The following is a 27,645-nucleotide window of genomic DNA, read 5'->3' as shown; positions in this document are numbered from 1 at the left end:
GAACTACATCTGACAAGGTGAGCGGGATGTGCTTATTAGCATTCTACTCACGTAGAACAGCAGGTGAAAGAACAGCAGTGTGAAATAAACCATCAGCTAAGCCATGGTTTGGAATAAGAGGAGTACTGGCTTGATTATCACACACCTGCCTCTCAAAGACCTGGTTTCTTGGGAAAGGTATAAGCAATATTTGCCTGATAATGTTTTGGGAATGTGGTGTCTTCCTTGTGGGTTTACCTTGAGAGTTAAATTATGAGGCGGACAAAATTCATTTATTCTCCTTTTCCTCCATTCAGCAAACGTTTACTCTGTCCTTACTAGTACTAGCACAGCGCCAAGTACGGGGTTACAGAGGGCAGGGGTTACTGAGGGCAGTCTGCAAAAGCTCTCCACTGCCTTCTGGGAGCGCGCACAGTAAAAAAATTGCTTGGCGAACAAGAGGCTCAACAAACACTATTTTCTTTTCTTTCTCAATTTTTAAAAATAATCTGAGGTATGTCTCTTATTTTAAACTTCTTAAAATTGCAAAACTGTGAGTGACCCTTGATGTATAAAAATGAAATGTTTCTTTCATTCCCCCTCTAAACAGTTACTGAATGCCTGTCATGTGACTATGATGTTATTACTAGTACCTCTGTGAGGTACAGTCCGATATTTTGTTTAAAATTCACAATGTGTCCACTGTGTGCCCGACACAATTGGGTGATTAAGGGGATAAATAGCTATTTGAAATGGTTTCTGGCCTTAAAATACTCTGTTCTAGTATTGTGCAGAATTTTGTAGAGTTGCCAGGAGTTTTGTGTTTTGACTCCAAAAGAGCACTCCTGACCTGCTCTTGTCTTTAATCTCTCCCTCCAGGGCCCCCGCCCTTGTTTGCGTCACCACCATGTGATGGACGTTCTGCGTCATTACGTAATGGACTTCGCTGGATCCTTGGGCTGGAAGGGGCTTCCTAGTGAGAGGCCTTCACAGGTTCCCCAGACCAGGTAAGCACTTGCTAATCAATGAGACCTCCGGAGAAAATACCCAGAGGCAAGTCCCGACTAAGGTAATTTGCTGCATTTCATTATAAATACTTCTCTAACATGCATCTTTCTGGTTTGCGTGTAAGCGGGGCAATGTTGCCTGGATCACTTTTATCAGCCTATGGAACTGCGCATTGCAGTAGAGAGATTAGATTCGCTTTTTAGGTGGTGATACACAAGGAGAAAGGGGATGAGAAAGCTGAAAAGCTCAAACTCCCCATCTGCCCACTGACAGTTGATTTTAAAGGGTGAAAGTGGGTTAGGGGTCGTCAGTGCAAGATCAGCTCTTGGGCACCTTCTGATTGGTTGGAGCTGGAGTAACAGACGTTTTAGGAGTTCTGGGCATCAGTCCTGCGGCTGGTGTGGGGATTGACGTGATGGTGGCCAATGAGAGTCAGCCCTTCTGTAAACAGTGGAGGTTTGTAAAAACAACTCCAGGTATGTGTCAACATGTGATTTGTAATTCTAGAGCTGGGACTAGTGCCATGAGATCCAGATTTATGTCTGAGGAAGTTGATTTAGCTAATGTAAGTAAAGGGTTTGGTCTCTTGCAAGCAAAAAACTTGGGGGTGGTGGGGGCTTTGTTGAGAAGGGAGGGATGCTGGCTCGGTTTCACCTGGCACCTGGGGTCAGCTGGGGCATGGTCCTTATTTGTCGAATGGAGGAAAAGAAGAATAAATGAATTCTGCTCATCTTAGGATACATGTGGTATTTTGACAACCACACGCACACACGGTAAAATAAAATGGAGGGCATTCACCCTCCCTTATGCAGTCCACTCCAGCTTCTCAAGAACACTACACTCTTCTGATGACTGATTGTGTCTCATTGCATTCTGATTGTCTCTTTTCTGGGAGCACGTCACACAACTTACAGGTTGCAATGTAGCTGAATTAAAGGGAAATTCTGTTCTCCTACATTTGGGAAATAACAGGGTTAAACCACGTTAGAGAGATTGGTTTTAACTATAGGACTTCTCAGGGGCATTACTACTGACTGCATAGTGAATCTCTCAAGAGATGTGACGCACAGTATTATCTTTTTTTAAAGTATATTTATTGATTATATGCTGTTACAATTGTCCCAATTTTTTTCCTTTTGCCCCTCTTCCCCCAGTACCCCCGCCCTTCCTTCCAGCAATCCCCCCACCTTAGTTCATGTCCATGAGTCATGCCTGTAAGTTTTTTTGCTTCTCCTTTTCCTATATTATTCTTAACACCTCCTTGTCTATTTTGTTGCCACCAATTATGCTTCTTGATCCCTGAACCATTTCCCCCATTCTCTCCCATCCTTTCCCAGCTGATAACCCTCCAAATGATCCCCATACCTATCATTCTGTTCCTGTTCTGTTTGTTTGCTTAGTTTTTGTCTTTTTTAGATTCAGTTGTTCATAGTTGTGAGTTTGTTGTCATTTTAATGTTCATAGTTTTGATCTTCTTTTTCTTAAGTCCCTTTAACGTTTCATGTAATAACAGCTTGGTGATGATGAGTTCCTTTAGCTTTACCTCGTCTGGGAAGCAGTTTATCTGCCCTTCCATTCTAAATGGTTTTGACTTTTGGATTCTTTTCTTCTGCAAACTTGAGGTCTGCAACACAATGTTTGAGAAGCACTGTGTCTGGCTGTCATAAGTAAGAAACATAATTCTCCCAACAGTAATGAGGTACAATTGAGATCAGTTTTAGTTTTTGCTAAATTCCTGCTAAGGAGAACTCAGCGGTGTACTATTGTCTTCACAGATAGAAAATCTAATCAAATGTTAACCCTGGTAAGTGGTAGGAAATGAGCTTCCGAGTGTTAAGAAAAGCCAGACAGCCTCCCAGCAACAGTCTCCCCACATGGCCGACCTCAAGGCCAAGCCGAAGCTGCCAGCCGCATGCCTGGGGAGATTCCCATGGAAGCAGATGGCACTGCCTGGAGACAGTTGTCCACAGCTGGGTATCTCGGCTCGCGAGTGCTGTCCAGCTGAGGACCATTCAGGCAAAATGCTGGGTGATGGGCTTCCCGCTGAAACCCATTAGCGCTCTTGCACATCACATCCCTCTTTTCCTTAAAAAGGGAATTGCACTTTCTGAAATCATGTCAGAAATACCTGCCCGTGAAAATGCAAGGCCAGTTATGTCCTTTAAAAGAACAACTTGAGGACAGAAAGGTATTAATAAAGATGGGGGTTCCTACTGTTACTGAACAGAGGTCCAAGGGGGGGCAATACTTGGCCTACCCAGGGATGCCAAAAACTGCCACAGAACAATAGGGGCCCCTCCCAAGGACAGAATATCTAATACCTACTGGGCTCTTCTGTCCCCCGCCAATTGGAAAGACATCTCTCAATGCTAGAGATTTGTGAAAAGAAAACTAAGTGTTTATTTAGAGCTGTACAGACTTAAAATAGTGACCTGATGTCCCCATAAAAATATCAAAGTCCTTTTGGGTATACACCTACAGCCACACAGTGCTCCCTTCTTCCGCTGTCCCAACTGCAGGTACCATAAGTCAGGAAAAGAGCACACGTCCATTTTTCTAGGCCGCCGGTATTGTCAGCTGTGTTGACTGTCCAGGCAGGATCTCCAGTTAATCCAAAGTCATGTGGCACCCTCTCACGGTCCACTGGCAAGAGTTCTTTGTATCCAGTTCCAGTCAAAGTCTCTCCTGCTTCCCAGGCCACTCGCCAAAGGGGGCACCCCAAAGCTGTGTGGTCCTCTTCTATCAAAGCTGCAGGGGTTCGCACTTCGCCAAAAGCGCCTGTCTTTCTTCTTCACCTGGCTGCAGGGATCTCCATTCTGGCAAAGCTGCATGGTTTTCCCTTTTACCTCACTAAGAGGGGGTCCTCACTCTGCCCAAAACTGCACGGCTCCCTCTTCACCTGGCCAAGAGGGGACCCTTACTTTGCTGAAACCACGTGGCTCTCCCTTTCGATGGCTGCAGGGGTCTGCCCTCTGACCAAAAGCGCATGGTTCTCTCTTTCAGGGCTGCGCATTTGGGTTTAAATCTCTACGCCCATCCTCCTTTGCAGCCCCAGTTCCGACTCCTCCTACAATCAGTTGCACCTGCCAGTATTTCTGTATTATTACAAGTTTACTCAGCTGCCATCTTAGTCTGGGCAGGTATGGCCCCATGGCATGGAGCCAATCAACTCCAAGCTCTCACACAGGTGCTATAACTCAAGGGACCAGCCCCTAGTTACATCCTGGGTAGAAGCCACTCCCTTCTCCCTGGCTCAAAGCATGGCCACAGCTATTTAACATATCTATGAAACCAGTTAAAGGTTATAGATATGTTAAATGACCATTCTAGAGGTTAGCTGCAAAACAACTCTCAATGGCCTTGCTCCATTTGTCTCTCCCCCCTGAAAGGGCGGGGGTGAGGACATCTTAATATTTCCTGGACACCCTGAGCTCTGGACCCCATTCCAAATAATTTTTTGGGGGGCCCCTCTCCTGGCTGTGCCCTGTTACACTACCATAATTTCTCAGCCCTTTGGTGAAAGCTGATGCTAGGACCCAGTATCTGCTGTGGAGCACATGGGGGGGAGGGTTCTCCCTGGGGGGGTCCCTACCATAATACCTTCTTAGTGACGAGGATTATTTCATGGACCAATTCATAGTTAGGCTCCTCTAAGACTTCCTCTTGACTGGGCCTTGACTCTGGGTTTCTGTATCTGTCCATCCCAAGTCAAGTTTTAGCAGGATTCCTGCTGAGTCAGTTGGGAGAGAACTCCACCCTCCCACTCTTGGTTTCTGCTCACCCTTCGTATCTGAGGAAATCTCTCAATCTCCACCCTTGATATTTGGTCACTCTGGCCTGCCCTCAACAAGAATCCTGTTAAATTGGCTTAGCCAAAATCTCCCTTGATGTCCTCTTTTAGTAACTTTCCATCCACCAGCCCCTCACTTTACTTCTTAGATATAAATCCCCACTTATTGCATTTGGAGTTGAGCCCAGTCTCTCTCCCCTGTTGCAGTAGTTCCAACTAAAGTCTTCATTACCCTTTTAACAGGTGCAAGAATAATTTTTTCCTTTAACATTAGACATGGTTTTTCTACTATGTAGCTGTCTGCTTGGGATTCTTTGTGCTTAGTTATAATTAGCAAAGGTGAAAAAGTGAATGTTTTGAGAAAGTACTCAGAAGGAATGCTCTGAACAAAGATGATCATTTTCTCTTTAGCTGATTCACAAACAGCTAGAACTTCAGTACAATGGGAGCGCAGAGAGAGGATCACCAGGAGGTGAGAGAAGGGACAGTTCCTAAATTATGCCCACGGCAGGATGCCTGTAAATACATAATATCATAAGCGTGGCCTATCATTTCCAAAACTTAATTTCCCAATGACTTTTCAAATTTAAGCTCAATGTTAAAGTAAAATTAAAAATTTTGTAGAAAAAATGATAAATATTTCCATAAAAATTTTTTCTTGGCCTTCCTCTAAATAGACATTTAATTTTTATGTAGTTCTTCTAGCTGTACCTAAAGAAATCAGACATTCTCGTGTCCAGAGCACTGAACAAATTGTAGTCTAATTTGGACAGTTGTCCCAGAGCACCGTCTGTCTTAGCATTTGTCCTAGACAAAAATCTCATTTGGATTGTGAGTTACATGAATCCTGGAACCCTGCCTGCTGTCGGATACACCCAGATGCGGCAGTGCATACACCTGTGTGAACACCCACTCTTTGTCAATAACTCTGTCAGATGCTTCTCATGTCCTGCCTTGTGTTCTCCTGGTTTCAAATGTTTTCTGGGCCTTTGGCCACCTGGTCTCCACCTGTGGAGCCAAATGTGTATGGCGCTACCCAGCTGCCTGTGGAGCAATTGATTTTACTTGTGTGCAAGCAAATGGTGCCTTTCATGCCACATCTTCCACCTCTTGCCTCCTGCTCTGAGTTCTCCTGGTTGCACTCAAGGAATGAGACTTTGCAGAGCCCTTTTGGCTCCCTTGCACAGGCAGTGTGGAACGCGGGATGTTTTTACCTATGTACCCAATATTGACCAGTGCAGGGACAGGAGCAAGCAAACCCATTCTACTCCTCTTCCTTCTGAGACCCAGGAGTTGATAAGATTCTTGGCAGAGAGTTGCAGGAGATGAAGCGACCAGTGCACATGATACCCAGGGGTGCCCAGCTTGATAACGCTGCTCTTTACTCTCCCTCTTTTCCTGCTTCATTCTGCTTTTCCTTCACTCTTGTTTCCCGGGATTGAAGGTTCTAAAAAGAGCGGAATGAAAAGCCACAGAAGGTTTTGCTTTGGGCTCTGGTTTCTGAGGAACCCATGCTAATAAACGTACTCATAAATCTTTCAGCTCCATACCTCCCTTTTCGTTCTTCCCGGAGATTCTGGGGATGGGACTTTGCAAATTACGTTTCCCAGACTGCTTTGCCAGTTTGCCTACAGTTTCTGCCAACAGGAAGCCTGGAGGGCAATGGGAAGTTGAAAAAACAGAAGCTGGGAGAAACTGTTCTTTTTCCTTCTTTCTGTTTTTGACAGTCCGGCCACAGCAGTCAGTGGCAGTTACAGCAGCCCCGGCCTCCAGCTACTTTTGCGTTCCCCAGACCAGCCTCAGGTGCACAGAGGCGGCGGCTGCAGCTGGGTGACAGCCCCTTCCGAGCACCCCCCCCCCCCCCAAGCTCTCAGGTGCCAGCTTCCCCAATTGCTCCTCTTCCTTTACCTAAGGGCAGTCTCAAGGAGGAAGCTGTTTCCTCCCATTTTTATCTCTGTTTTGTTTCAGAGGATTTGTGTGAGGATTAAGTGAGTCAATACACAAACATCCGATTCTCACGACGCACAGAAGATTCTACAAAATCACGGGGACGCTAAATTAGCAAATACAGAACTATGGCCCCTAGAGGAAGTAGGCACACAGCCCACTTCTCTCAGGTGGATCGAAGTCTTAAGTCCTAAAAATGCTCCATCCTAGTAGATTCTAGTTTATTTTACAAAAGAGAAAATGAAGAACAGGTGTGAGTGGTTTGCTTTGACTTCTCCTAAGGCCACCCCACTGAACAGCTGCGATTGCTGGTGACTCAAATGCCCTCCCACGGACTCCCCAGAGGGAGCTTCTGCAGCCGCCTCACACTGCCCCCTACCGTCCCCATCCTCTGCCTGCGTCCTCCCGAGAGCCGACCAGAATGCTGAGCTGCAAATTTCAGGCTCCTTGTATTTTTGCTGCCCTGCACATGTCCGTAAATGGCCTTCGAGGTGCCAGGAGTATTGAATTTGGGGTTAAAAATAAATGTTATTGAATAGCAGTAAGTACGGACTCTCTGAATAATGAAGGTAGGCTATAATTAATTTAGAACCTTGCTTGGCACACAGCAAGTATTCAATTAATGTTCACCGGTACCTTGTTATCTCCATTTTACAGTTGTGAAAGTGTAGTCCGTGTAATTTGTGTGTGGCAGGGACAGAACTATAAATTCTTCCCTTGGTTTATCTGATTTCAGCACTTAGGTTTTCAATCATTATGTTGTATCATTTCCAACTTCCTCAAAAATTCTTAGTTGTAACCTTTAGTGACCATATAACATTTTATCATTCTGGTATATAATGATTTTCTTAAACTATTTTGGTACTATTAAAGATGTAGGTAGGTTTTTTTTTTTTTTACATCACAGTTCTGTAGTGAACTTCTGCATGCTTCTGTCATTTTGCTTCCACTGAAATTCTCAGAAATAGTAATCTGACACAAGTGATATAAATATCGTTAGGGTCTCTGCTACATGCTGTTGTTTTGTTTTCCTCGAAGGGGTTGTTTAGTTAACGTCACCAGAATTTATTCAGTGTATCAGTTTCACCAAAATAACACCAGGTAGTCTAAAATTGTTTCTGTTAACAGTATAAAATTATGTCTTGAAGTTGTGTTCATTTTGATTTCTTCATCTTGGAGAACTGTCTTCCCGTACAGTTTTTCTATTTGTATTTGGATTCGCTGTGATATCTTTCTCTCCTTGAATGTTCAAACTCTATTTGTCAGATACATTTGTATTTTCTATATATTAAATAGAAACTGTAATAGGTCATAGTTAATGCAATTTTTTAATCTGTAATTACTTTTACATTTTTCGGTATTTTTTTTTTTAATTGCAGAGGTGATTATGCAGTTTAGTTTGGAACTGAATTGGTGGTTTTGTTGCTGTTGTGAAGATAGGCTGCACAGGGTTCAGACGTAGCGTAGCTGGTAATAAGCCTGCAGCCTCATGGGGTTTGACTTGTGGAATAATCATTTGATTTGCCTCTTTAATCTTTTTATTTTAAATCTTAACTTCCCTTATTTGTAAAATAAGTGGATTTCAAAGGTGATCTCTAAGGCTTGTTTGCTACCAAAACCAGTTGTTTCTAAGTGAATCAAGTGCGATTCTGGATAAATACCAGGGAGGGGGGGAATACGGGGGAAAAGTACTTAGTTTGAGATATGGCAACTGTATAGTTATGTTCGGGCTACAACAACGAAATGCCACAGGCTGGCTGGCTCTCACAACTGAATTTAATTTCTCACTGTTCTGGAGGCTGGAGTCCGCGAGCAAGGTGCCAGCTGGGCCGATTTCTGGTGGGGCCTCTTTTTTTGGCTTGCAGACAGATCAGATGCCTTTTTGTTTTGTTTTTTTTCATTGCCTTTTTTGTTGTTGTTTGAATGCAGAAAAAAAGACATCTTTCTTGTCTCCTTCTATTTCTTTTCTTTTCTTTTTTTTTTTGAGGACACAAATCCTATCAGATTAGGGCCCAAACATGACCTCACTTAATCTTAGATACCTCCTTAAAGGCCCGTCTCTGAAGAGTCACATTGGAGTTAAGACTTCAACATATGAATTTTGCAAGGAAGGTGATGGGAACACAATTCCGATCCCAACAGTAACCAGCTGCCTTCCACAGTGACAGTGCTGTTGGCACTCTGATTTCAGTGGGCCTGGGGGTTGAAGGGAACTGTGAAACCTGCTGGCCTCCTGTCTCCTGTCTTAGTTGCCCACCATTTTCCAGGCACGCCAGCCTTCCTGCCGCCTCACCCCTCCACCCCTGCAGACTGCCCACCGGTTCCCACCCCTGGGCCTTTCCATCTGCTCTCCTCCTGCATGAGCCACTTTCACGAGCCACTTGAGCTTCTCTGTCTTCCATAGGCCAGCTCCCTTACCATGCAGACCTTAGCTGTGCAGTTCAGACTAAAGAATGCGCTTCCTCCACCTCTCCTCTGCCACCACACTTGGTTCTGTGTGTCGCACTTTCTATTTCCTGAAAGTGGCTTCTTCTTCTTCTTCTTCTTCTTCTTCTTCTTCTTCTTCTTTTTTTTTTTTAAAAAGGGGGAAGGGAAGGAGAGAGGGAGAGAAACATCAATGTATGGTTGCCTCTCGTGCATCCCCTGCTGGGAACTGGCCTGCAACCCAGGCATATGTTCTGACTGGGAATCAAACAATGATCCTTTGGTTCACAGGCCCGTGCTCAATCCACTGAGCTATACCATCCAGGGCTGAAAGTGGCTTCTTTATTCATTTGTTTACTTATTTACTGCCCATCTCCCTGTCTGTGGACTGATCTGCACGAGAGCAAGGACCTTCTCTGGTGTGTTTCTTCATTTCCTGCTACATTGCCTGTTAGTACTATGCTCTCAAAATTATTTGTTGAATGATGGAAGCCATTACAAAAACTTCAAGTTGTTTCAAATAAAGAATGGAAAGGGGGTAAATTTGCAACACATGTAACCCAGATAGCAAAGTGATCATTTTTATACCAAAACAAGGTTTCTTTTTCAAAAAGTAAAGCCGATTACGGGCATACAACATGCAAGAAAGAAAGACTTGAGTTATCCCTTAGAAATCTCCTTCACTTTCTGAACAGTCAAGGTGTTAGACATGATTTAGTCTACTTTTTTTCCCGATATCTCTAAACTTCCCTTTTATTTATTTATTTATTTTTAATTTTTTATTTAGTTATTTTTCAAGTAGATTTAGTCTACTTTGACTGTTGCCTGGGACAACAAGAAGGGATTAACTTCTGAGGTTCAGATTTAAGAAAATTTAACTTGATCAGATCACAGATATTGCCATGCCAAGATTTAAGATGATTTCAGTTCTTTGCTACACAAGCAGGAATTCTAGCCTGCAGGTACCATTCACTGGCACATTATTCCTGAGAAATTATTTATGGAGCAGGGGGAATGCAATTGATCCCCCGCAAACACAAAGAGAGACTCGTCTCTGATGGCTGTTCCTTCTAGACGGGAAAACACGGAACAATTACGGTGGCAAAGCACAGCCCCTCACAGCAGGAAGCAATTTAAAGCTACATGGATTGTTAGCTGGCATTTCTCTTATTTGTATCAAACATCTAAACAATTGGCCTGATTTACTTTTTGATATACGTATATAATTGGATTGCCCCTTTTCCTAATCTCATCTGAATTTCAACGGCTGACTAGGTTTTATTTTGCAATTTATATATGTTTATTAAAATAATTATGTTTTGAGGACTAAGCTGTGTGTATATGTAGAAAATTAATAAGGCTTCTTGCCCAAAACCTTTGGGTTACATTGTATTTAATTTTGCCTATGCATTTTTTTAAGCTTTTGTAGGCCAGGAGATACGAGAAATAAAACATATGTACAATATATAGAACCAGCATATAGAACCATTCCAAGCAAGAGATTTAATTCCATCTAATTCTTTTGTGTTGGCTATAAACTTCTACTAATCTAAATTAGGTTCATAAGCAAACTGAAAAATATACCGTATTTTATGAAAAGAAAAAACATAGAAAGCATGAATTCTTCCATAGAAGATTTTTGGATAAGATGGAAACCTAAGTTGAATATCTTTATTTTGTTATCTTCAAATACATTTTATGTTGAGAGGAAAAATGGGGTAATAAATATGAAAAATGAGTGAAATACTAACTTTACCTTTAATCCTAACCAGGACGGTGTTTCTTAGCACAGGTTCAGGGTTAGACCTCTCTCTTTGACATTGACTTGTTGGGAAATCAAAGATAGTTATTTCATCAACTTTCTTTAAATTTGTCTCAAGTAATGATAGAAATATGACAGAAGGAAGAGTTAATAGCTCAGGGGAGAATCTTTCCCAGGAGTGTAAGAGGTTTGAAGAGCCCGAGGAACACTCAGATTTCTCAGGGGTCCCCTTGCTTGTCATTCTTGAGCCTCACTGGCTGAATCTATACTGGCTCTATAAAAGAGCCAGTTAATACAATAAGTTTAAACAAACAGTTGGTCAGTTGAATAGGAAAAGAAAGATTACATTGTAGCTTGACTCCGTGGAATGATCTGGTCGAACTGAGGAGACTGCCCTTCTCTTTAGAAAAGCCGCGTCCAAGCATAAAGCAAGCTCTCCCTTGTCCTCTAGTGGGCAGTAGAGGTCAGGCTGTAACTTGGCCCAACCGTCAAAGTTGTGGGCATAGAGGAGAGTCTGTTAACAATGATTCCATGAGCTGGAGGCCAGCATGCTATTGTCCTTGCCTGTCCTTCCAGCAGACATGCACTGTGCGTCTTCTCACCTTGGAATCCCTAACCATACTGACCTCCACACTCACAGAAAGGAGCTCGGAATTTCCTGATTCTAATCCAAGCTCCAGTGAGTTCTCATTTTGGTTCTATGTTGGGCTTCTTCCCAAAAAACTGACAGTAGGAATTTTTTTCCCCAGGGAAAAGCCTGCCTTCACCCTTAAAAGGTTGATTTGATTTCCAACAACACAATTATTCGAAGTTTCTAACAACACAATTATTCGAAGTTTCTAACAACACATTATGCAGAATCTGCTTTATTCATGTTTCAATGATCTGTGTATGGGATACCACCACTCAGTTACATCATCTGGACTGTAGTTCAGTTTTTAAAAGCATCTCCTTGTCCAGTGTTCAGAAAAAAGTCACCGATCCAGTTATGACCAGTTGAAGTACCCCAGGTCCTCACGTGATGTCATTTCTTTGACATTGTTTTATTACAATGTTGATGAGATGCACAGAAACTTAACTCTTGTTTATAGCAATTAGCCTGTGGTGAAATTGGTTTCTTTGTGCATCGTTTTGCCACAGTTCCAAGAACCTACTGATGGTAAGTGAGAACTTACGATATATGTTATCCAAGGTAACTTCCATATTCCGCCCATAGCATTCTTTTTCAGATTTTCACTATGCCCTTCATCAAAAGGCTCTCAAAGGACTTCATATGATCATTATTATTTCTATTATGATTCTTTTGAAATGGATTACTCTTCTAGCTCAGTGCATGGTGTCTTAGAAAGCCTATGCTTTGAGTCAGAATGTCTGGGGATGGAGGGGGATAATTCTTGAGGTCATAGAATCTCAAGATGATGAATTTAACCTTTGTATTTACAATCAAAATTACTTTTCACTTTAGAAAATGGGTGACAATGACTCTTTCGCAGAATATACTATACTTCTCTATTAAATATACTAATACTGCTCTATTAAAAGAGTTAGAAAAAGGTTGGGGCAACAACAACCAACAAAACAGAACAGTATAACACACATGGCAAAAGCATAGCAGGAAATGCCGTCACCTTGTATCTAGTTAGGGGATTATGTCCCACAAGTAATCTGAAGCCTGAGTTGAGTGCTCTTTGCAGTCTGCTCAGTCGGGTCCTAAGGCAGAATCCCGTGATTGTGGTGGGTGAACACAATGTATCTGGTTGAATTTACAATCAAGAAGGGACCTCGCCTGGATTCAGATTCCTTTGAAGTGGAGTAAAGGTGATCCACAAGGGCATATCCATCAGTTACAAAACCTCAGTTGTGAAGCTGAATAAAAGCTAATGAAATAAACATCTTTTCAAGTCTTTTGTCTCTGTCCTATTCAGTGTTGAATGAGGATATTACTGCCCTAGCTTAGGAAATCACAGAATGAAATATATCCTGAGGTTTAATTTTTTTCAGCACCGGCAGATGCAGAAGGAGGACAGGGCAGGGCACAGGCACATTTGCATTTGTCACATCCCAGGCCAGTGAGTAGAAGCTGCTTGGAAGGATAAAGAGCATCGGGTTGGAAGGGCAAACCCCAACCGAAGTGCAGGAGGGTCAGCATGCAGCTGGTGGGTCAGTGCAGTGAAAAGGAGGTCCAGGCCCTCTGGAGAAGGATGAAGAGGCAAAGACTGAGCGATCTGTTTAGTCATGATAGGTGTTTAGCAGGGGACGGTCAAGTAGCTTCCTGCCTCTGCTTCCTGGCCGGCACAAGAGAGGTGTGGCCTGTGGGAACCCAGTGTGACGTGGGGCAGTGAGTCCCCGAGAGACTTCCACATCAGTGCCACTGCAGTGCATGGCAGTTTAGCTCCCAGTCTTTTCCTGCAGCACAGCCCTGGAAGACAGCTGGAGGAGACCAGTTAATGGGACATGGTTGGGAAACGTTTATTAGAACAGCTTAAATTGTACTGACAACTACCAATTACTGCTGTTTAACAGACATTGTGTTGTGTTTTACAGACATTATTTCATTCAACTTTCATGACAATCTATCCAGTTGGTTTAATGATCCCATTTTAAAGATGGAGAAATTTTGGCTTATAGAGGTTAGACCATCTAATCTGAAAGAGATACGGGGTTGAGATTCAAATCTAGAAGTGATTCCAAATCCTGTGTTCTTAAGCGTGATGTACTGCTTCTCAGTGTAGTGACTAGACAGGTTAATGAAGTCAACTGCTTATCTGATCCCAGAATGCATTTCCTGTCTTGGAAGCCTTTCAGTTGCACGAAGGTTTCTAGAAACCCATTCTGCTCTTTTGTTTGAACCAGGTACAAGCTTTGGCAATTAAGAGCATACAATCAAAGGGAAAGTAATTCTTCTGTTATCTACACATCCTAAGAAAATATACATTTCAAAATTGATTATAACCTTATACATTTAAATAAATCCACTGGTACAGTGTTTGAAAAAATTAATTTTAAGACCATAATATTGTCCCATAAATAAGAACTGAATGATTAAGAACTGATGGTACTATTACTATAGTTGCAAAGTTTAATAAAATTATTGAAGGGTAGACAATTTTTGTAAATGAATAGTTTTAATCCTAATGTGTAGGTCTTTTTATCATATTTCCAAACCTCTCAAGGTGACTGACAATGATCGCCTCTTCTGCTGAATCTAGATGAACTCCAATTATGTGCTTTTTGTGACCAATTGTGCACTACTTTGTTACCTTTTGTCAAGGTAAACACCTCCTTTCTGGTTAAAACAGGAATTTCCTTCAGGCATCGAGCCATTACCTAGCAATGATGTTTATCTTCATTCCCTTACCAGGATTTCATTGAGGACGAGCTGCCTGGCCCCGTTTTGCTCCCTGAGATGCAGAGGGAAATCTATTGGGTGCTTCTTGGGTCGGTTTCTTTGACATTAACAGAGTCCCACAGGAAGAGACACACTTTGCTTCCACTGGATGTTCTTGTTTCTGCTTCTGTATCTGTTGGAATATTGGCAACTAACCTTGTAACCATGAGGGAGCTATTCTGAGAATTAGCAGAATAGAAAGAGGAAGACATATTGGCTCCTTGATGACCAATTTAAACTTCCGATCCTGATGCCAACAGCCTTATTAATTTAGGAAATCCATATATCCTTGCTGTGAATCACAGTTTCTGTTTTCCTGTTATTTGCAGCTCCAAGCATCCTAGCTGATACAGATGACATTCTGTTTCTTTTATCATTTAAACATACTTACAGTATAGAAGAAACTTGTATTTTTTTTATAGCATTCTTCAAACATGAATATGAGTTTATCGTTTATTTTGCAAATTATGCATTTCCTTAGATAATAGATAAAATGGCATAAACACATCTTCGCTAAGAGCAAAAGCAGACATTGAAATGGGTAGAGAAATAGGCAAAATTCAAAACAGAGGGTCTGATATTAAAAATAGCATAGAACGTATATGTACTGCATATGTCTAATTTTTAATTGATTTTAGAGAGGGGGAAAGGAGGGAGAAAGAGAGGGAGAGAAACATCAGTGTGAGAGAGAAACATCAATAGGTTTCTCTCATACATGCCCCAGCTGGGGATGGAACCTGCAACCCAGGTATGTGCCCTGACCGGGAACCTGTGACCTTTCAGTTTACGTGACGAGGCTCCAACCAACTGAGCCACACCAGCCAGAGCGTAATTCATATATTTAGAAAAATTTAAATGATAATTACTCTGTGCAACAATTGGGAAAATTGCCTTAGTAAAGCCATTTTTATTCAGCCCCTCTGCCAATCAGCACTTATTGTACATGAGCATTTATCGTGCATTAATATTTACATTGAATACTGTGCTCACTCCTAGTTTTACTATTCGTTTTCTGCCTTGAGGAGGCTGTAGTTCAACAGGTGAGGCAAGATACATGTATTTTATTTACTTCTGTGCAACAAACAGCTCCTAAACTTAGCAACTTACAGCAGTTATCTCACAGTTTCTGTGGGTTGGGAAGTCAGGCATGGTGGAGCTAGTTTCTGTGCTTCAGGGTCTCCCACAAGGCTGCAGTCAAGGTGTCGGGGTCTCCTACAAGGCTGAAATCAAGGCTTGGTCTCATCTGAATGCTTTCCTGGGGAAAGGTCCGCTTCCAAGCTCACTCACATGGTCGTTGGGAAGTCAGTTCCCCCACGGCTGAATTCCGGATTGAAGACTTCAGTTCCTTGCTGTTCCTTTAGTTCATTCCAGGCAGCCCACGGTGCCTTGCCTCATGGTCCTCTATAATGTGATGTCACTCACTTATTTAAAATTTACAAGCTGAGGCAGCAACATAGTCTGCTGGCAAGACGAAGTCATAGTCTTTTACAACTAAATCAAGAAGTGGCGTCCAATTGCTTTTGCTGGATTCTGTTCCTTGAAGCAAGTCACTCTGTCTAGCCCACACTGAAGGAGAGGGGATTACGCCAGGTCATGAATGTCCAGGAGTGGGGAACCTTGGAGGCTGTTGTTCATCTGCCTGCTTCAGTACATGTGTAAATATTCCTCATATCCAGCAATGGGTGATGTATTCCAAGTACACAGCATAAAATAGGAATCATAATAGAAAGGGGTCCATTCTGGGGGAGGCACAGAGAAAAGGTAGTATGTACAGAGCTGGGTGCTGGAGTCAGACTACATAGTTAAGTTCCAGCTCAAATGGGCACACTCAGATGTCACAGTGGAAGGTCAACTGGGAAACTGCTGTTCTTGGCAAGACAGACTCACTGAAGCACTATGAACAGGGGAGTGACCCACTCATGTAAGACCTGTGTGGGGTTCATAAGGCAGAATGGAGGGGGAGTCTGGAGGCACCGAGGCCAAGGAGAAGAGGATGGCGGTGCTGAGAGAGGGGAATAATGACTGAAACGGTCTTTGGGGTGTGGGAGTGGAAATAAGAGACATCGGTAGAAAGAACTGGTTTTGGTGATAACTGAATTGTGAGTTACTTGAAGAGGACTCGTTTTGACCCTGGAAGCCTGGGCTAATGAAAGGGAAGGCAGGAAATCAGTTTTTTTGGAGGTGGTGGGGAGCAGGAAGCACTTGCAGTTTGGGGTCTTGCTAGAGACACTCTCAAGTTTTTACTCAGAACAGGCTTGTCTGTAGACCAAATATTAGCTGAACTCTTGTGTTGGGGCAAAGGCGCAAAGACAAAGCTTAGTAAACCACATTAATATCTGCTATTCTAGAAGACCGTGAAATGCATTACTATCATCATCGAAGGCTGAGATTGTTTCTCAAATTCCCCAGATGGAATTTCTGCCTAAATAAATAGCCATCAGATGACATTATGGGTCAATTTATCATAGGACATTATAGATAATCAATTTACAAAGCATTTGGGAAAATTTTCCTGTAGCTGTTTTATTGGCTACTATTAGTGTCACATGTCAACCATCTATTACTTTGGATTTGCAGTGGCAGCTAGTATTTTACAAGAAATCTAATCAATTTGGCACACAGAGGCTTGTTGTTGAGGTAGAATTCTCGCAATGAGGAAAGCTTCTTTTGTTCCAATGAGACTACCCCATGGTTTTAGGTTCCATTATTGTAGCAATATATAGTTATAATTGTACATAAGTAGGCAGAGCAATTCTGATCGATAAACCATGATGGTTTAATTCCAGAGTGTGTTAGAAAATGAGAAAAATGGAGTGTTGGAAAACTGGATTTTTGTTTCCACAGTTGTAATACTATACATGGAAACAGTCATCTCAGCTTTTTATGAAAGGCAAAGCTGTCAGCCAAACTACACAAACTCCCCAAGCGGAGCTATGCCAGGGCTCACGTCAAGAGCAAATGTGTCCATTCTGTTCCCAGGCTGATGACAGAGTCCACATGTTTATTGGAACTTTGCCTCAGCCCAAGCCAGGAGCCTGCAAGGTATTGAGCATGGGCAGCTCTTGAAAGGAACTTCACAAAAATGAAACAAAATACAACTCATAGACGACATTTCACTTGTAGTTCTTGTCTGGCTTTTAGTTATGTGAATTAATGGGCATGCGAATAATAAAAGGTGGCCAGTAAACCTAAAAATGGTCTGAAAAAGGCACCCTCATTCAAGATCTTGGCTATAGATGAAGATATGGCTGGAGACACTTTTTTTTTTGAAGCAATTGCTAGGTTGGGAGCCCACGTTACAGCAGGCACTCGGAGGCTGAAGGAAGTCCACTGGAGACTGTTTTAGTGAGCAGTGGTGAGGAGACAGGAACTGAGGCGGTGGGGACATGTTGCCCCTGGGGTGGTGCAGGGGAGGAACTGGCCAGTGGAGGGCGCTGTGAACACTTGAGTGGAGAAGCCTGTGAGGGAGAAGGAAGCAGCCCTGATTGAGACTCAGTGGGTTTGCTGCCTGGGTCGGATCAACTTCTTTCCTGAATCACTTTTTGTTCTTGCTTCTTGTTGATCACCCTAGCTTTACCCAGTTCTTGTGAAAATGTCTCAAAGTTGCAAGGGTTAGTATTTAGCTTTTCCTGAAACTTTTCTCTTTTTTTTAGAGAGGGAGGGAGAAAGGGAGAGAAATAGCAATGTGTGGGTGCCTCCATGTGGCCCCCACTGGGGACCTGGCCTGCAAGCCAGGCATGTGCCCTGACTGGGAATCAAACCGGTGACTCTTTGCAGCCCATGCTTAATCCATTGAGCTACACTAGCCAGGGGAAATTTTTTTTCTTAGGATCATGTAACAAAATGTGACAACTGGTGGATTAATAATTTCATATGAGTTTTGCTAAAAGTAATATATTATCTTACAAGTGGAGACATCTCACCGTTTTTTTCCTTCAGAAATTCCCAATTTTTAACAGAATTTAAACTGCTGAAATAAATGTAGGAACACATGTGTCCAATGGATTTGCTGATCATGGTCGTATGTGAGGAAAACCTCACATGGAAGTGGCTGGGCAGTATCACAGCTGTGAAATTTTTGCAAGATTTTTGCCAAGTTTCAGTCCCTTCCTGCTACCCACTCCATGACATGTTAAAAAATACAGCTTCCAGAAATCAAGGGCATGTTAAGTTCCAATTATATATCGAGATGAAATCCTTAATCCGTTAAAAAAATATTTAAACAATTTCAAGTTAAAAAGAGACAAAAAAAGCTTAATTTCCCAAAAGATTGTTTTCATTTTTAATGACAATTTTTGTTTTATTTTTAATAGTGCTAAAGAAATGTAGTTTCATGGTAGAGTATTTGAAAAACACGGAGTACTAAAAAAGGAGATATTACATTTAATTCTCCCCACCTTTCCTCTATCAGACATAAACTATTAGCCTTTTATGTTTTCTTCTAGTCCTTTCTCTCTGTTACATCAAATTTATGAATAGTTAAAAAAGTTAGCTTCAAATTTTATACACATTTATGTGCCCTACTTGTTTTTACTTAACACAGGCATTTTCTAGTGTTACTACAGAGCTTTATAATAACCTATTGAATAGATATAATATAACTTGTTAACTCTTCCCCTTTTGTTGAGTACTATTTTCTAAATTTTCACACTTGGCTATAGAGCTGCCTCTTTTCTCCATTGCCGATATTCCTGATCACGAGTGGGAGACCATATTATTTTCTAGGATAGATTTCTAGAAGCAGGTGATTGTACCTAAGCATGGAATCATTTCTAAGGCACTGGATACCTACTGCCAAATTGCTCTCCAAATAAATGTTATCTGTTTACTCTTTTGTAGTATGTGAGTTTTCATCTTATTGAATTCTTCTCAGAACTTACCATTAAAATATTAGAAGAAAGTTGTATTTATTTGGGTTTAAATTTGTATTTCTTTAAGGAGAAGTAAAACCAAACATCTTTTCCCACTCGTATTTCTTCTTTAGCAACTTGTTAGTCTTGTATGCTCCCGAGGATATAAGGAGGAGTCTCCCATCCATGTGGTGAAGCACGGCACAGGTGCATGGACTTTTGAACAATAAGTGATATTTCCAAACAGGCTGAAGAAGACATTTTGGAAAAGGCAAAACTATGGAGACAGTAAAATGACGAGTGGTTGCCAGGGGTTCAGGGGGAGGTGGGGAGGGATGAACTTGTCAAGCTCAGGGGTGTTCAGGGCAGCGAAACTCTTCTGTGTGGAGATGTCATGGTGGATACATGACATTAGGCATCTATCAAAATTCATGGAACTGGAATACAAGGAATGAGCCCTGATGCAAACTATAAACATCAGTTAATAGTTAGGGATTGATGTTGGTTTCCCTGTTGTAACAAATGTACCGCACAATTGGAAGATGTTACTAATAAGGAAAAATGAGAGTAGCAGAGACAGGCAGTATATGGTAACTCTGTAATTCCTGCTGAATTTTTCTGTAAACCTAGAACTGCTCTAAAAAGTGAAGTCTCTCGGTTCAAAATAAAATAACTAAAGAAAACAAAAGGAAAGCTTTCAGAGAATAGTAGGGCCAGATGCGTAGTTCAGACAAAACTTGTAATGGTAACTCAGAGGAGGGAAGTATTATTTTGAGCAAAAGTGGTCAGAAAGCATTGTACAAAATACTCCAAGCGAGACTGTGAAAGAATGACTAAGATTTGCTTAGGCAGCGCCGGAAGGCTGGTGGGTATGAGGAGGTTAAGGAGGGTAGAAAGGTGTCAAATTCGAGAGAGGGCTAACAACTTGCCTCAGATGTAATGTTCTCAGTTGTGGAAGGTAGGCTTTAAATGGAGTTGAGGATGTTTTCAAAGGCTTTGAATGTCAGGCTGAAGTGTTTGGGCTTGAGTCTCTAAGCAACAGGGAGCCACAGCAGGAAAATAAAACACTCAAGGTGAACTTTGAGTACAAAAATAGACTACTGGGAAGGGGAAGATGTCCCTTTTCCGTGCTGGTGCGACAGGGGCAGCATGGCAGTTGTGGAGGTGGACAGAAAGCTCTGCACAGTTTGTCCCGGGGTCTTTTCCAGGTTCGCCAGCTCCCAGCCCCTGTGGGTTTCACCTTCTGCTGACAGCAGGCAGCACCTCCAGCCGGCGGCCTGCAGGCCGCTGCAGCCGCTTTGCAGACACACACAGAGAGGACCACAGGGCTCTGGGAGATGCCGGTTCTTCCTGCCCCCGCAGCCAGACACCATTGCTGACCTTGCCGGCTTTTCCTGGGAACATTTCTTTCCTCTGTCATTGATGCGTAAATATTTGTCTTCAAATCTGCTTCTGGGGTCTCTGAATCAAGAAAATTCTCTAGTAATAGCTTGCATGAGAGTTTAGTTTTAAAATTCTGGAAAAAATTCATCTTTCTGGCTATGCATCTTGTTAGCTACACAATGAGGTGGGTGTTCCATGACAGCGATTTCTAAATTGCCTGCTGGCTTTAATGTTCTAAAATTCTACCTCTCTCTCTTCTACTGTGTTTAGGGTGGGGACTCTAATCCTGAGAAGATGAATCTCTGTTCTGTTTCAAGGTTGGCTCCGGTTCCTCCATCTAATTTTTGGGGGGAATCATCTCTATTGCTGGGGAAGATGAGAGTGGTCAATATACCAGCAACGAAGAACATCCTGGCTTCATTAAAACTATTTGGTTACATGGTGCAGGTAATTTGAGAAAAATACAAGTGAATGGGAATTGGTAAACTGGAGAAGAAGAAGAATAAAGTGAAGGCAGAGTATTTTCATCACAAGGTGACAAAAAAGACAATATTTGAGCGAAATACATGGGAGCTAAACTTAAAGACCAAAAGAGGAGGAAAGAGACATTTAACATTTAAGTAATAAATGTTTCAGTGGGAAAGGATGATTGGAAGCCAATGTGAGTCAACAAAAATAACCTACCTTATCATCCCTCTATTTTCCTCCAGAAAAGACATTACAGAGTTTCTTAGGGATGCAGTTTCTATCAGCTTAATTTCCTTGGAGCTTAAAAGTATTAACAGTAGTTTTGAGAGGCAAAAATACAATGTCAAACATCTTTTTAAAAAATATTTATTTCTAGAGAGAGGGGAAAGGAGGGAGAAAGAGAAGAAAGAAACACCAGTGTGTGGTTGCTTCTTGTGTGCCCCCTGCTGGGGACCCAGCAGCAACCCAGGCATGTGCCCTGACTGGGGATTGAACCAGAGATCCTTTCATTCACAGGTCAGCACTCAATCCCCTGAGCCACACCCGCTGGGGCTCAATGCCAAGCATCTTAAAAGCAGACTTTACTCTTGGGCAAAAGAGTTAAGAAAGCTGAGACTAGGATATTCTTCTACCAGTATTTTAAAATATTACTTCTTGACATCCTTTCATGGTGTCTGCTGCTCAGGTGCCATGCCCAGCCAAGCCCTCTAAGTGACAGTGTCCCCTTTGCTTCCCAACATGGCGCCACCCCATCAGTGTTCTTCCTCCCTCCTAAACTGTTCCTGCTTCCTCTGGACCTCGTTCTCTGACAGCTGTTAATGGGTGGTAATGGCTTATTAATTAGCTGAAGAAATCTTTGTTAATGTGTTGGCTAGATAACTGATTACGTTCTTGGACAGCAGTATTTTAATCCTTAAAAATGAATGCTTAGCAAGTTATTTATAGGCCTGGTTTAGGGAAGGGGATGTTTTTGAACAAAAGTGGTATCTTTTTTCTGGCCCTTTTTCCTAAGAGGGACAATGGCATGAAACTGTTCAAATAAATTAGTGTTGCCTTGCTGATGACTGCCCCATAAGGCAGAGAGACGTTTGCATGCCAACACGGGGGCTGCCTGACGTGCCCCACAAATCCTTTCATTGTATATTTGCACTAACAGGCACAGAATGGAGTGAATCCGTTTTCTGTTCAGGATGTTATTCATTGACCTATATACTTGATAATCTTTGTAATATGTGTGTGCAGGAAATTGCAATTGTAGAAAGACCTTGCATCATAGGAAGAGGGAATGTACCGGAGAGGATATTTTCAATTTATCAAGATGGGAAGTGGCTTTTTGCAGTGTTCCTCAAATCACATGGATGGCTTATTTATTGATAAGGATGATCCCCGAAGCTTTGGATAATATGATAGACACAGAGGTGACAGTATAGGTACAATTTTTGTGAAGTTGTGGGAGCGGAAGCAGGGTTACAGTAGGCTTAGAGCACACAAAGGAATTCAGACCGTGATAGTGACAGCTCATTGGAAGAATTGGGCTGTGATGGCAAGGAAAGAAGTGGGGAGTAGATGTAGGATAAAGTGGGATCCTGAGAGGGTTGTGTTTATTTTACAGGGGGGAGAAATAGTAGTGTTTTGCATGTTAGTGGGGAAAATTAGCAAGAATGTGAAATTGATGATGAGAAATTGATGATGCCAGAGAAAGTTGGGAGACTTCCTAGAGTGATAATCTTGGTTAAATGAGAATGGGATGGGGCACATAAGTGGTCAGGGTTGGCTGAATTTAGGGACAAAGCACAGAAATTGAAGTGAGAGCAGAAGACATGGGACCAGATGCAGGACAGCGAGTGGATGTGAAGGAAGGAGCTTGTGGAGTTCTCTTCATACTTATTGCTTCAATTAACAGTGAAGTCGGAAGCAAGGGCATTGCAGAGAATGAGGATGAGAAGTCAGGGGGGAAAGAGACATGTATTTATTAGTCTCAGGAACGAGGAATGGCCTGGGTATCCTGGACTTTTTGTGGGGTCTGGCTATGCAGGCTACTTTTCGAATAGCCTGACGGCCAGTTAATAGTATCCAGGCAGTTTAGTGTGGTCAGGGTGTGAGAGCTGGGCATAAGAGCTTTCCAGAGGTCTGAGTGTCCCTCTTGATTTTTGTGGATGGAGACTAGAGGCTGTCGGGTAGATGGGTTACCTTCAGTGAACAGACTCCCTCTTGATTTACGATGACAGGTCACATACAACGTCATTTCCCATTGCGTTGAGATTGAGATGACACTGGATTGTGCCAACCTAATGAATTCGCATTGACATGTACTGTTTCTAGGCTGTTTGTCCTGTGGCTCTTAGAATAGTGATGCAAGTGGAAGGAAATTGGATTTTTAAAAAGACCTTCCCTATTAAATCATGAGATAGCCACAAACACAAGGTACTTTTACTAGTTTTACAAAGCTATTAATATCAATAATTATTACATACAGTTAATAACCAAGAGAATTTCTGCCATCCCAATGGGGACATGTTTGCAGGCACCAGAGGCAGTTCTCCAGGTCATGCATACTGGTTGATTTCTGTTCTCGAACACGTGGCTCTGATGACAGTCTTTCAGCAGTCCCTGCCCCATATCGGAAGCACCTTCAGGTGGAGGCTGGATGGCCCTTTAAATCATATGCTTTGGGACTGAAAAGGTCATGGGGGAAAACATTTGAACACTTTTCAGTTGAAGGGGAGAATTCAATCCAGGAACAAATGTAGATAACAACTTTCTCCTCAGAGGAAAGTACCACCTTTTTTTTTTTTTGTCTTTAAACTGTTAATTTCAATCAAGCGTGACTTTTTGGTCGGTTGATAGGTGCCAGTAGTCACGGACTTCAGAGCCTTGAGAAAATCCTGCTGGTCCTTGGCGAGAGTAGACGTGAGGAAGCAGGAGGACAGATGCCTTCGGGATGACTTTTTCAAGATGTGCTGTGCATAATTCTTCAAGGGACGCTGATGTTATTAAACCATCTGCTGTAGGTTATTTAACACATAATCCATCCACTAAAAGAAAGTAGTGCCTTTCTAAGCCAAAAACAGGGAGAAAAATATGTCTTCATAGGGCCAATTCAAATCCATGCTGGCCTGAGTGTAAGACAGAATCTAAAATGCACAAACATGCAAATGCCTCAAAGAGAAATTTTCCCCAGCTCTCCTGAAAGACAGACTGGGGAGGGGAAAAGGTGGAAAAAGACATTAACAGGAGGAATGAAATATTTTTACTCCTTTGGAAACATGTTCAGTCTCCGAGAGCATTTTTGTCCCGTCTGTAGGTGACTGGACTTTGGCAGTGAGCCTGGGCTGTGTTTCCAGCTGCTTGGCTCACTGGAGGCACATAGCCAGGGACCAGGGCATGTTGCGAGTCCAAAAAGATTCTGCACTTTTTTTGGGAGGATCCCCTCTTTCCATTTTCATGGGGCTGCCACTATTAATTTTGACCTTTCTGACTTGGAAACAAATGTTACTAGGCGAAAACTTCCAGAGATGTAATAAAATAAATGTTCAAGAAACAACTCATTAAAAAATACTTAGTATTTGTAATTTACTCTTCACTTATGGTTTATTCTGGAGCATATTTTTTTTTAAAACAAGTGGGAATTTTAGTCTAAAATGAACTATATCTATCTAAATTTAACTTCAAATTGCTAGATTTTCAGGCTGGTACAGAGCAAAGTGAATGTAAACTACAGTTGGCCCTTGAACAGTGGGGGTTAGGGGTGCCAATGCTCTCTCCACAGTTTATCATGTATAAATTTTGACTTCCCCAAAAGTTAACTACACTTGGCTCTTGGGTATTTTGTGGGAATTGGCTCCAGGCTGAGTCCCCTTCTCCACCCCCTATAGCTACCAAAATTCAAAGATGTTCAAGGTCTTTATACAAGATGGTATAGATCAATGCAAATAGTCAGCCCTCTGCATCTGTGGACTCCCAGTCTAGAATGGAAAATACTAATTTCCATCTGTGGTTGGTTGAATCCCTAGATATGACACCTGTAGACATAGAGGGCCAGCTGTATTTACTGAAAAAAAATCTGTGTGTAATTAGTCCAAACCTGTGTTGTTCAGGGTTCAGCTGTTATGCATGGGCATTGAAATTTATTCATCACAGTAGTTAGATTAGTGTATTTATTTTACCTGATGGGATAAGTGAGTTTTAAAAGTCAGCGTACAAAAGGTGATTGTGTCAGTTTAATGGCATACTGTTTATTTACAACTCCTTAAAATCAAATAAGCATAGTAAAACAAAAATTTGGTTCAATCATTCTGAATGTCTGTGATGATGATCAGCTCATTCACAGTTTCTCTTTCTTTCTTTCCCTCTTTGTTTCATTCATTCATTCATTCATTCACCAAATATATTGTGCTTGTGCCATTTTCCAGGAAGTATGCAGAATGCAGAACCCCAGACAACATGCAGGGACTAAGACAGCATGTTCAAAGGCCACACAGGACTCAGACCAGTATTAAACAAGCAGTTACCACAAAAGACAGTAGATCCTGTGATAAGACAAGTAGAGTTGTTATAAGAACATATAGGAAGAAAGATACAAGAGCACGTAAGGAAGAGTCTGAGGGTGGTGGATGGTCAGGGAAGCCTCACTGAGGAAGGAAGCCTGAGAGACTAAACTAAAGCCCATCCTTTTATCTTACACTCTCCTTTTATCGTACCGGGCACATATCAGTGCAGAGGCTAGCAGTGAAGAGCGCCACCTAAAAAAAAAAAAAAAAAAAAAAAAAAAAAAGGGAGGGAGGGGGGGAGGGGGGGGGGGGGGGGGGGGAGGAAGGAGAGTAAGTTGGTGTGGGGAGGACTTCCCCCCAAAAATGTGGATGGGAGAGATGTATGGGGGATGAGGTTACAAAAAAAAAAAAAAAAAAAAAAAAAAAAAAAAAAAAAAAAAAAAGAAAAAATAAGGGTGGGGGAAACCACAGTTCTATAACTCCCTGTTCTTTAACTTAAGGGCCTTGACCTGAGCTCATTTTCCTTGTCTTCGCATAAATAGTATTTGGTTTTATGGCGCCTTAAGATTCTCATTCTCTATCCTGCCAAGCAGAGGGAGAGGTTGGAGTCAGCTTGTGTTAATGATGGTCGGAGGAAAATGAATCGTTACACTGCCCATGCATATGCATATGAATTATGGCACAGCTCCTTTGCATATTGATTTCATAAATTCATATGTGAAATCAACATTGTCTTCATCTGGCTGTGACTCGAAAAACTGTATTTTAATTCCTGATACCCTGTTGTTCAGTGTTAGTGGGCCTGAATAAGATGTCTGGGTAGTGGCTTTCTGCGGGAGGGTGTGATAATCTTGGAGAGGTCAGTGGGAGCTGTAGATAATGATATCGAAATTGGTAATTGGAAAACAACTTGAAGGTTTCTCTCCACAGACACACACACAGCTTGGGAACAATCAGGAAGAGTCGTTCCCGATTCGCAGGATTTGTGCAATCATCCTGTTAGAAAAACTTCTAAAGCAGGAACAGATGTATAGGGTTAAAGGGACAAAGTCGTGAGATGTGGGAACTGGCTAGGAGCCCGGAATAGGAGAGATGGAAAAATGTCACGAGGGATACTTGGAGAACACTGCAGTTTGGGGGGTTGAGGAATTACAGAGGAAGCTTCAAGCTGAATCTCCAGTGAGCATCTGGGCCTGGGCGGCAAAGGGCCTCGAGTCTCTAGGATGAAAATGGCTGGAAGACATAGTCCAGCTTTCGACAAATGGTGTAAATTTAAGGGAACTTGCAAGTTAGTCCCAAAGACCCAAATGTTGCTGCAATTATAGTACCGCAATTGGACCAGCTGCATGAGAAAAAGGGTGGCTGAACCGAGTGATCTTTTTCAACTTCAACTCAGCTGAGTAATGCCATGAAATGGGAAAACCCTGGAATCCTTAGTCTATGGAGAAATTGTTTATGAAACTGTGGATAGTGGCACCAAATTGTTTTCCATGTCAACAGTGTCTCTCCCTGTCGTGTGCTGGGGCCATGTTTCAGCTTGAACTTGGACTTGAACACCATGTCCAGTCAATAGCCACAGTCACTCTAGTTAGCAGTGTGCCAGAGTACTTGCTTGGGTGTGTTCTGTCACTTTGTGTCATGCGAGGCCGCACTCTGAAGGGAGACCTAGTAACCACACTCAGTTCTTTCCCACCAACAGATATGTGGGAAACACACAGTACAACTTTAGATGACAGGAGACTTTTTTAGGAAGAGGTCAAGAGTGAGGCCCAGAGGTGTGTGTTGCTTGTGTCTTCCTGAATTTGAAAGAGTGAATCTGTGTTATACAAATGCGAGAAGATGTAAACTTTCCACTTAATTGGACTTAATTAGGAAGAAGTTCTCAAGAAGATGTCGTCAGCCCATCAGTTCACCTCCTAGAATAATGTTAGCAATTGAGACGTTCTCTGGGCTCAGGATGTCCTCCATTTGGGGGTGTGAGAGATGTGCCCCCTTGGCTTAGTGCCACTTTCTGTTCTCAGCCAAATGAGAAGGGGCTTCAGGAGGATCTCTTTTGAGCTTTGAAAGCCATGCCTTGTGGTTGGCAGACATAAAGAACTAATGCCAAGCTTAGGACCAAGAAAGCTCGAGTAGATCATAGCCTTGGGTGGATCTGA

The 27,645-nt window shown here is 42.3% G+C and overlaps 1 long non-coding RNA gene across 3 annotated transcripts in view; it reads left to right on the top strand.

Moving 5' to 3' along the window:
* The first annotated feature begins 867 nt into the window (after nucleotides 1–867).
* LOC119055117 (uncharacterized) overlaps nucleotides 868–27,645 on the top strand; it is a 138,684-nt gene continuing 111,906 nt past the window's right edge. For 2 of the 3 annotated variants that reach the window (XR_005083627.2, XR_008391647.1), the window contains exon 1: nucleotides 868–986. This is a non-coding gene — a long non-coding RNA (uncharacterized LOC119055117). Of the gene's footprint in view, nucleotides 1,049–27,645 lie in introns of all 3 variants that reach the window. The other variant, XR_008391648.1, reaches the window with a different exon arrangement.

This window comes from Artibeus jamaicensis, unplaced genomic scaffold (genome assembly GCF_021234435.1).
Source record: "Artibeus jamaicensis isolate MK-2021 breed Jamaican fruit bat unplaced genomic scaffold, CSHL_Jam_final contig_415, whole genome shotgun sequence".
In the NCBI taxonomy this organism is placed as follows: domain Eukaryota; kingdom Metazoa; phylum Chordata; class Mammalia; order Chiroptera; family Phyllostomidae; genus Artibeus; species Artibeus jamaicensis.
This window is presented reverse-complemented; position numbering and strand designations above follow the sequence as displayed.